Here is a 12,052-nt window from a genome sequence, read left to right as displayed (position 1 = left end):
CAGAATCATAGGTAGCTGCATCATTCCTTTATGAACTGACCATTTTGTTAGTTATTCCACTGACTTGTCTAAACTACTGATTTGGCACTCCAGAATATGTTTTAATAAGAAGTCATTAATAATTAGAAGCCTGGATATAGAATTGGGTAGGAACCTGATTTCTTAAATGTAACTATTATAGTTAGGCTTATAAATGTTACTTTTCCATATAGACAGATAAATGCTAAAAGCCTATATTACCCAAACATTTTTATTTTGTTGTAAAAGTAAATTTTAGTGATTTTGGTAGGAATTTCAGTTAAAACATTTTAATTAAAAACATTAAATTCTTGAAGACATATTTTGAATACAAGAGAAGGGATCCAAAATAAATTGAATTAAAAAAAAAAAAATTGTTTTAATATTTTATACAACTTGTGTATTGTTCACAAAGTAATCTTCCTTTGATAAACAAAGTAATCTTCTTCAATTGATAAACTTGTACTTTTTTTATAAAAACATTTCTGGAAGTCTTCATTATTGATGGTAAAGGTAAGTTCGTTCCATCTGTCCATAATTTTCTTTTTTAATTTGTTGAAATTAAGTAATTATTTCCTTTTCATACTAGAGGACAGAAAAAAATTGCAAGGTATCAGATTAGATGAACGATAACTATAGCCTGGTTTATATCAAAAATTATTACAGACTTTTGGTAGAGTTGTTGAGAAGGGTCAGATCAAATGTTTTGTCATTCTGTTTGTTTATCAAGTAATTTATTGTTTGTACTTAAACTTTTTTCAGATTTTTATTGATTGGTGGAAGATTTTATTCATTTTGATGTTTCATCTTGTTAAAATGTGAATATACACTATACACTTTCATCATACTTAAGACTCTAAAACAGTCTAAGCAGCTGAAAAAAGAACAAAACTTAATACAAACATTCTTTGTTATGAGTTGTCATAGAAATCTCCAGAATTCCTTACAGGTATTTGGAAAAAACAACAGTAATAATAATGTCAACCTAAATACCATGTGAACAATTACCCTAAAGTTATCCCATGTGGACAACTGCTTGAGAATTTCATCAAATTAAAACAAGTACCTCTCTGCTCATCATACTATACGTAGTTAGAAGGGCCCATTCAATGTTCAGTTATTTTTGGTTCCCCCTTGTATGTATAAATTTAAATTCATTAAAATTAAAAAATATAAGTACTTGGATATGTGTGTAAGAAATAAGGGTTAACAAAAAGTAAATGTAAAAATTTATATGTAAAATTTAGAAATGGTTTGCATTAATGCATTTTGTAAAATTATATAAATAATAATTTACTCTATTGAAGTTGCAATCCCTTTATTTTAAACATTTATAATTTTTTTATGCTAACTTAATATTATTTTCATAATCGTTTATTGTAATTTTTTACAGTTATGAAACTGATTAATTTAATTTCTTAATGAAATTTCTATAATTTTAATGAATTTTTTTTGTTATAAATTAAAGAGTACAGACTAGAAAGTATTTTTAAGTGCAGTTTAAATATTCATATTAAAGCTGTTAAGATACGAGGGCAGTCCAGAAAGTAACTTACGTTTGTGCCTAGCGTGGAGATGGGTTGGGACAGAGCTGCCATATTGGTGTCAAAACGTTTCTACACTCAGTACGCATCAAGCTGTCGTAGCGTGTGTACTGTGATTTTTCCATTTCGTTTCTTGCGAATTATTGAAGTGTGTGCTTCAATAGAAAATCCCATGAGTTTTGAGTTGCGTTCAGTGATTAGATTTGTACTAGCAAAAAACCTCAAACCAATTGAAATTCATCACCAACTTTGTGAGGTGTATGGAGATCGAGTAATAAGTAAAGGTGCAGTGAGGCAGTGGTGCATTCAATTTTAAAATGGCTGCACCAATGTTCATGATGAGAACTGCAGTGGTCGGCCTAGCCTTGTGACTGATGAACTGACAATGAAAATCAATGATAAATTCATGAAAATCGCACTGCATTATGTGTTATGGAACTCTCCCTTTATTTCCCCCAAATTTCAAGAAGTTTACTGCATGAAATTGTATCAGGGAAGCTTATTATCACAAGTTTTGTGCAAGATGGGTGCCAAAAATCTAAGGTGGCAGATTTCTACAGAGAAGGAATTGCAAAGCTTGTGCATCGTTATGATAAGTGCCTCAGTTTAAATGGCAACTATGTGGAAAAATAGTTTTAAGATTGCCCCTTTCAAATGTATATAATAAAATTTCTTTTTTTTTATTTGGTTGGTTTTTTATTTCAAAACAGAAGTTACTTTCTGGACAATCCTCATATATGTGTATTTTTACAAATTCCTTGTTTAATATTAATGATTGTTTATGCAGTGTAAATAATAATTTAGAATAAATTAAGTATACATTTATATGTGTATTATATTGTGTTCAGTGTGAATGAATGTGCAATGTGTGTGCAATACATAAAAATTGATTAATACATAATTTCAAAAATAATTATATATTTATATATAGTGTATTTTTTTTTTTTGTTTTTGTTTATAAATGTTAACCGTTACTTAAAGTAGAAGAGTCCATTAGAAGAGTATTATTTCTATGTAAAAATTAAGACAATAACAAAAGTTTAAAAATAAAATTGTTAAAATATTGTATATGTTTTTTTATTATTAATATCTTTATAAAGTTTATAAAAACAGTATTCCTCAGTTAATCTTATATTTTTGAAGGGATTGTTTTTATCACTTAAAATCCATATATACGTATATATTTATATGTGTATGTGGATATATAGATTTTTTTTTTTTCATGATCGAGGAACTCTACACCACCATCTGTTAATAGGTAGTTTGTTACAGAGTTAATACATTTACACTGTATGTAATATCAATATTCATATATTGATAAACAGACATTAACTCAGTACAACAAAAACAAACATGTAAACTAATAGAACTATTATCTTTATGAAATAACTTTATTCCCTGTTCAGTTGTGCAGTAAATTCCTGATTAATTATGTTAAGTTATTGAAAAATACAATCCATTGATGTCAATTCCTTCAAGGGACTGTTACACAGACTCTTAATCATGCATGTTCTGGATAAAAAAATGAGTGTTATACTGAATACTAGACATTAATGAACATAAAAAATATTACTTTTGTGCTAGTATGTGTTAGCTTTAGTAGATACCATAATATAGTTGTTAGTCAACAATAACACCGATGGAGATGTTATATATCCTGCTATCATTAGTTTAACAGGCATTTCTTATGTTAGTATTTGTAGTACACATTAAAATTTATATATGCACAGTGTTAGAAATGCATTACAATTAATTTGTGAAATAAATCAATAAGTGTTAAGCAAGTGTTATATTGTACATGAAATATTGAAGTCTAGTTTAACAATGTTGTGCATAAAAATTCACTCCAACAAACTCCAATAATCAAATATAAAAAGTAATTTCACATGTAAACAAGCCAAGTAGGAAAAGATAAAAGAGATTAATGTATAAAATAATATTTAGATTTTAACAAATTTTATTGAATTTTATTTCTCTATATCAGTTAATATTGCTTTTTCTGAGAGTATTGATATTCAGAACGGAGCCAATTACTATGATTTACAGAGTAAAAGTTTAACTTTAAGGATGGAATTTTTAATGTCAAATATCATAAATTGGCCAACCAATTGATCTAATGGTTAGTGTATGCTAGCTTCTAGATAGATAGATCAGTTGCTATGAGGTTTGGTTCCCAGCAGGGATCTGCTATTTTTTCACTTTTATTTTAATTTTCGTAGTTAAAAATACATATGTAGCACTTATGATTTCAACTATATTTGGATTTATAAAGAAAGAAGATAAAGGTAACAGGGAACCAATCCATACCTCATTTTCCTTAATTTGGCTACCATAGAATTCATCTTGTTTTTGTCTTTCATCTTGTCCTCTTACAGGCTGGTGACGTATCACAACACCTAAGACATCTCAGGAAGTGGTGTCCTTGAAAAAACAATACTCCTAAAGTAAGGATTAAATGCCTAATTGGTCAAATGCACATTTAATAAACTTCCTTTCCTTAAAAGTTAAGTACAGATGCCTTTTGAGTTTGCATCCTTTTAACATTTAGTAGTGGTTAAGTAAAAATCACAAGATTCACTAATGGTGGGAGATTCATTAATGGCATGAGTACCAAACACTCAACTCTTAATGAACTGGGTCATTGTTATACAGCCAAGTGAGAAGTATTATTTATAATTTAGAGAAAGAATTACATATATAAATATGTTACAGAAACGTTTTTTGAAGTATGTTAAAAAGAGTATATTTTTAAAAAATTTCACCAACATGACAATATTTTCTTTTGTATTTCTCTAACTGCTTTCTTTTCTATACAAAATAAAAATTAGCTGTTTGTATCTGCACTGCTAGTGTAGCCATAGAAATGAGACCTCATCAAATACCTTGATATCCAGAGGTCTACCTGATGTTTTATAAATGAATTTATATCTATTTATTAGGATTATTTTAATTGATATTGTACTTAAAGAATGTATCCAAAATTTATTGTCCAGCTTCAAATTATGTTTCTTAGAACGTCACCACCTTCTCTTATTTTCTTCAAGTGACATATATTGCAACCTGCACTTTCACTTATAGATTGGGCTCCATTTTTCTGCTTTTGCTTATCCATTTTTCAATCTTTGTTTAACATTATCTATAATAAAAAAATTTTAATTCTCTGATCATTATTTACTTTTCTTCTAGGTCGTTGTAATTTATCTTTTATTATTCAGTAAGTTCCTCAATCATTAATTTTGTATCAAGTAATTGCAATACTCTAATTTCACCATCAGAAGAATTTTAAAAATTAAGTCTTTAACTGTTGCCCCAGTGTCACAATTTTAACATCATCATTTTAATTATAATTATAATTTGAAATTACCTTAGTGAAATAGAGAACTGTATATGAATAAAAATACTCATTAAAGAGTTTATAAAAAATAAAATTTCATATTATTTCATCGTATAAAAATATAGTACAACTAGTAAGTTAGAATTATAAAACATGCTAATTAACATTCACACAAGTTATTCCTTATATTAAACAACATTTAACAGTTTCTTTTATAGATAGTTATAATAATTAATACAGTAATTAGATTAGATATGTTTTTTAAACAAATTATTATTTATTTAAGAAATAAAAATGATATTTTTTATGTAATTTAAATCTAGGTAACTGATAAATTATTAGAAAGTTAAATATTTATTATGAAAGAATTTTTTGTTGTTTAAATAAAAGACACAAATTCTTTATGTTCAGCATGTATGAGTGTAAATATTATTGAATGCATGTTATAAGAACTGTTGTAATAATAATTATTATTAATATTATAATTGTCAATACAATTATTCTTATTGTATGTTTATATTGTGTTTAGCAAGAGAATTATTTCTACAATTAAGGTTATTAAAAAATATATATTATCTAATTATGTAGTTAATTTAAAATATGATTGTATAAAAAATTGAATTTTATGCAGTAAAGATTTATTATTTATCTAAATTTTGTAATTAATTTATAAAAAAAAAAATAATATATTTATAATGAATTTACACTTGTATTGTACAGGCCCAGGTTACTGATGTGAAGATTATTTACCTACAAAGTAATATTTTATAAGTCGATTTCAATTTTATTTACAGGCATTTTAATATACTGTTTGGGCATTACCTAATGACATTAGTAACTCAGTAAATTGTTACATCATGTGGATAGAGAAAGTGGAATCTTGACAACAGCATTAAAAATATGAGTAAAAAAAGAAAAGGAGTAAGGAAGATGAATGATGAAGTTAAGATAAATGAGATGAAGATTGGAAACTACCAAGGGATGTAGGATAAAGCTTGGGAGAGGGATGAATGGAGATGCATAGGTGTAAGGGATTTTTCACTTAGCAGAACACTAGATGATGATGGGATTGTTAATTGCTAATTTATCATGATCTGTAAACTGACATCTAAAAACTAATATTTAAGTAAGATAAAATTTGAGATTGTCAAGTTTATTACAATGGCATGAGTGAGGAATATAAAACCTAGAGATATTATAATATGTTTTTAAGTTGAGTAACAGTATTTTTAATAAAAAGGGTTAAGACCATTTTTCTATATGTAGGGCTTTCATTTATTACCTGCTTCTTTTTTTTAAGTGTAAAAGAATATTTTAAAACATTATTTCTAGTTTGGAGTAAAATTTTTCCAATAGAAAAATTTCAAAATGTAAATGAAAGTATCTTTAATTTAAATAAAAGATCAGAGATCACTGCAAGTGTACATGATTTACCAAGAACTGCAAGATCCAATATGATTTACTAAATTTAATTTATACAAGATCCGATATGGTTGCATCTGATAGAAATAATAAATTGTTCCTCAGTTATTGAAAGCTATTTGAGATAGCTGAATTTTATATTTTTCAGAGCAGTCTATGTAGCATTCTAAAATCATTGAATTTGAAAACTTATGCCGCTTCTGTTACAAAGTTTAATAGAAGATGAATTTGATAGATGTGGAATTTTCAGAATGGTTTCTAATCTGTTGTAAGGCAAATCCAAATTTTCAAAACCATATTTTTTAGACAGATCTTCCTTTAAACTGAATGGTAGTGTTAATTGTCATAACAGTGTACTAAGGTGACTCAAATCCTCATATTGTAACGCAGCACAATCAAATATTCCTGGTGTAAATGTGGCCAGGTACAGGGTGAGCAACATAAAACCGAACCCATAACAAAACTGCTGCAGAATTAGTAGGTTATGTTGGAATGAGATTTTATGAATGGTACTGATAAATAACCTAAAATCTAATTTAAATGTTGCATTTATTTATCTTATTGTTACAGAAGATGTTCAAAATGACCACCCTGGGCATCGATGCACATTTCTGCTCGACTGATCATACTAAGTCATCTGACACAAAATGTTTTCAATTGCATTAATTTCTCGTTGAATGTTCACCTTCAGTTCATCAATATTGTGGGGATTAGATGCATAAACTCTCTCCTTTAAGTTGCCCAAAAGGAAAAGATCACAAGTAGACAACTCTATCTATCCACCAATGTTTTCGAGAAGCCAGTAGCAATAATCAAGTCGCTTCGGTTTGTCTCCTTCAGTTGTAAAGTATTATGGTTTCAATTTTAATTCGTGAAGAATTTTATGACAAGATGTGTATTTAACACCAGATTTTGGGATAACTTGCATAGTGATTTTTTTGGACTGGCAGTAATTCTCATTTCAATATTGGCAATAGTCTATAGAGTCCTATTGTTACTTATAATAGTCTATTGTTGCTTACTTTGTTTTGCATTTGAAACTGAACCCATTGTACACCATTTTTTAACTAAATTGTGTATGCTACTCTTCACTGGGATACAGCATTCAGAAATTTTTTTACGAATACTTAACATGATATTCTTCAAACGATCCAGAACAAATGTAAGCCTCAACTATAGCTATCCTCTGCTGGATTGAATAAGGCATTTTACACAAACACAACTTTCTTTCTTTTTCCTGTTTAGCCTCTGGTAACTACCGTTTAGATAATACTTCAGAGGATGAATGAGGATGATATGTATGAGTGTGAATGAAGTGTAGTCTTGTACATTCTCAGTTCGACCATACCTGAGATGTTGAGATGTGTGGTTAATTGAAACCCAACCACCAAAGAACACCGGTATCCACGATCTAGTATTCAAGTCCATGTAAAAATAGCTGGCTTTACTAGGACTTGAACGCTGGAACTCTCGACTTCCAAATCAGCTGATACACAAACACAACTGCACTCACAATACTGCACTGCAATAAAACATATACATCCACTAGTCGTGCTGGTTGTGTGTGAGTTTCATAAATAGTGTTGGGTAGCGGTTTCATTATGGGTTTGGTTTTACATTGCTCGCCCTGTATTTGAAGTGGTGTCATTGTAGATTCATACGTTTTTTATTACAGTAACTGGATTCATATATAGTAGTTTTGCAAAATGTACTGTTTACCATCTGAGTTACAAAATAGCCATTGTTTGAGAACATAAATTTAGGTTCATTTCAATTAATTCATTACCATTTTAAGTATATCTATTTAATTCAATACAGTTTTGTATGTAGTTTAAATATCACTTTTGTTATTCATAATTTGTATATTTAATATTTATTAGACAAGGTTAGGAAGTGAAGCGAGCTTTAGGTTATGTTGATATTATACAAACTAAAGAACACAAATTTGTTGGTTTTGTTACATAACCTTAACCATGACCTAAACCTAACTACCTGTATGTATTAACCTAATACATAACCCTAATAAATACAATATATATGAATAAATATATATTTTGTAGTAAACTTTTAGGTGGTAGTGAATTAACGGAAAAGAACCAAATTAATTTGGCAACAAGATGGAGCTCCTCCACATTACAGTTTACAGATATGGGAATTCCTCAACAACAGTTTTTACTGACTGGATCAGACAGCAGGGTAAAATAAATTGACCCTCAAAGCAATGTACTTTTCAATTTGGTAAATCATTAAGAATAACATCTTATCATAAAATCCTAGAAATATGTAGGATTTAAGGAGAATCATTGAAATAGAACTTGACAATTTAAACATTGAATATTAAAAATCTATTAAAAAAATTGTGAATTGTATAAAACAACATGAAGAGTGTACTAAGTGAGTAGCAGACATTTTGAGTATCTTATGTTTTTAAAATAGCAATTATAAGTAATAAAAACAAAATATTATTTTATTAATAATCAATAGATGAATATAAAATAAATGTATGTATAGAGGCATCCTTGTTTCTTCAAGGTCAGCACTATGTTAGATATATAAAGCAGTAATGTCATTCTATTCAAAGTGAAGAATGCATTTTCTAGTTTGAAGTTACGATGTCATTTCAAGAAAATATAGATGTATAATTTAGTAGATCTTGAATTAGCAGGTGTTAATTGAATTCAAAGTACGTACCAAATATGATGTAGTGAAGCGGATGGTATATATGAATGTCTTCAATACCATAGATGTGTCGGCTGTTTGTAGTTCTGTGGACTACGTAATTGTTTGTTGTCCTTTTGTTTATACCATTCATAAATTTGATGGGTAAAATTCATTACTTTGTACTTTTATTTTTCATTTGATTATAATTTACTCAACTATATTTAAAAGTAAACGTAATGACAGCATTCTTTCCATAATTGATATCTTGCTGAACAAACATTCTGATCTTTGTAATAAATGAAGTTACATTTGCTCATTAAAAATGTAAGGAACTGAATAAAAAAATGTTCATCATCTTTCTACATATTAAATAATAAATAGTCTAATTTTCATCTGATAGAGAGCAATAGAAGTTTACACAAAATGATGGCTTTGTCTTTTAACCAGTAAACCCTAAAATTTAGGTTAATTTTGCTATCTCATTACCTTTTTTCTTATTTTTTTAATGAAATGGGTGACTTAAATGGTATGTAAGAAATATAACTTTATAAATAATGCTTTGCATGAAATGTGCATTTATTACATTGGTCAATATAAAGTTTGGAACTGAAAAGGGAGTAAGTAGGTGTTCTATATAGTAATTTATACGCTGAATCTGAATATGTATTCTGAAACAACCCATCACATAACGTTCTTAAGTTACTACCCCTTAAATTTATTTGTTTCATCATTCGTGGAACAAACAATACAAATGTTAGTACATGTGTATATTTTCTTATTCATATCTGATTTATATTGTGATGCATGCTGTAGATCTATATTTGATACACAACAGTTGAATGATGTCATTTCATGTCAAGCCAGAAATGTTAGCGAGTCAAGTAACGAGCAATTCAATGTGATGAAATCTTGTTCAGCTCTTGGCTAACTTGCTGTGTTCTTTAGTTGTAGTGGTTTTATCATACACATATTTTAAAGATTGTTTCATAAGTGATGTCATAAATTTAGTGACAGAACAACTTTTGGTATTATTTTATTGAACATCAAGATTTGTTAAGTTTTGTGTGTTTTTCGTGCTGTGTTTTATTACACTCCATGGTGAAACAATTTTATGAAGTATTTTAAGTGATTAAGTATTTATAAATTGAAACTTAATTATTTTTATAATTAAGTAAGTATTTCTGTAATATTTCAGTTTACTTTCATTCATTAAAACATTTTGAATTTTAAAATGAATAAAAATTGGGCTTGTAAAGATTCTCCAAATAATTTTTTTTACATTTGCAGAGAATTCACCATGAAAAGTCAATGAAAACCAGTATAAAATCTGCTGAAAACTGCTTAAACACATTATTTTGCCTGTCCCATGGGATACCAAGATAAATCCTGCATCAAGTGCTACGTTAAACTAACCCAGTGGTTAAAAGGAAAAAAAACAGCATTTGCCTTTTGGCAGTACCTATGATTTGAGGAGAGCCTACCAACCATTATGATGACTGCTACTTTTGTTTAACAAATGTTACTGGTTTCAATTCAAACAATAAAAGCAGTATTGCGCACCCAAATGTTCGTTCAGCTATGAAACCAATACTTCATGGTGTTGATTTACTGATTTTGATTGCTCCAACTTCTTGGAAAGAAATTTCTGATTGCCCGGAAGGCTCAACCGATGAATCCTCAACTTCAGTAGATATTAATTACATTTCAGAAGAATCAAATACTTAACCTCACCTCATCGCACAAGCAGAACTGAGTGACCTAATTCGTGACTTGTATTTGTCGAAACAACATGCAGAACTAGGTTCACATCTTAAAGAATGGAATTTATTAAACAAGGATACTAAAATTTCAGTATATAGGAATTGAAATGAAAATTTACTGAAATACTTTAGAAGAGATAGTTTAACACGTTCCTGCCATGAGGTGTTAGGGGGCTATAATGTCTGAACTGAACATTGAATATGTTATTCATGATTGGCGCTTATTTATGGACTAATAAAAAAACTTAAAGGCAGTGTTGTTGCATAATTCGAATAAGTTTTCTTCTATACTAGTAGCACATGCTGTAGGAATGAAAGAAACATATGAAAGTATGTCAAAAACTTAAAAAGTTACTAAGTATGAAGAATACTCATGGCGAATCATTGTTGACCTGAAAGTGATAGGGCTTTTTCTCAGTCTCCAGAGTGGCTTTACAAAATATTTGTGTTTGTGGGATAGTCAGGCTACAGATGAACCTATACAGTTAAAGACTGGCTAAAAAGAAATCGGTTTACCCCAGGAAAGGAAAATGTCAATATTCTCGTTGTTGAAGCAGATTATATTATTTTACCACCTCTACACATAAAATTAGGTCTGATGAAGAATTTTGTAAAAACATTGGATAAAGATGGAGACAGAATTAAATAATTAGCTGAGGTTTTTCACAATCAAATGAAGCTAAATTAAAAGAGGGAATATCCATTGGTCCACAAATAAGAAAATTAATTTGTTAAAATATATTTGACAGCAAACTGAATCCTAAAGAACTAGCAGTGTGAAAGTCATTCAGAGATGTTACTGGTTTTCTTGGAAACAAAAATGCCTAAAACCATGATCAACTTATTAGTGAACTACAAAAATTTAGGTTGCAGAATGCATTGAAAATTCATTTTTTGCATTCACATTTGAACTTTTTCTCTTTAAACTTGGGTGACATCAGTGATGAACAAGTTGAAAGGTTACACCGAGCTATATTGCAGATGATGGAACAACATTGTCAAGGCATATGAAATGAATCTACTGCTGGATGACAAAAAGAGAAGACTTCACTGAATACAAAAGGAAATTAAGTAAAGGTAGGAATTTTAATTGTAATTACTATTATTATTTTTTTATTCTATTATTTAAGAAGTTTCTCAATATTTTAAAGGGTCAAAACTAAAAACCTGAGGGTGATGAAGAAAAATTGATTTTATTTTATTTAAGTTTCAGCATAAAAAATACATTCTAATTCATCTACTTTTATCTCAGTTCCTCCAAATTATTATTTTTTTTTGTTGTTGATCTGTGTTATGACACAGTCTATTTACCA

General features: G+C 28.7%; 1 protein-coding gene across 1 annotated transcript in view; it reads right to left on the bottom strand.

Moving 5' to 3' along the window:
* Window positions 1–455: 455 nt before the first annotated feature.
* The window catches only part of LOC142319469 (betaine-homocysteine S-methyltransferase-like), a 46,346-nt gene continuing 34,749 nt past the window's right edge, over window positions 456–12,052 (bottom strand). Inside the window, exon 7 of the mRNA XM_075356784.1 lies at window positions 456–603. The gene's annotated coding sequence lies outside the window, so the exon portion shown is untranslated. The remainder of the gene's footprint in view (window positions 604–12,052) is intronic.

The sequence above is a fragment of the Lycorma delicatula genome, chromosome 2, assembly GCF_047948215.1.
Source record: "Lycorma delicatula isolate Av1 chromosome 2, ASM4794821v1, whole genome shotgun sequence".
Classification (NCBI taxonomy): domain Eukaryota; kingdom Metazoa; phylum Arthropoda; class Insecta; order Hemiptera; family Fulgoridae; genus Lycorma; species Lycorma delicatula.
This window is presented reverse-complemented; position numbering and strand designations above follow the sequence as displayed.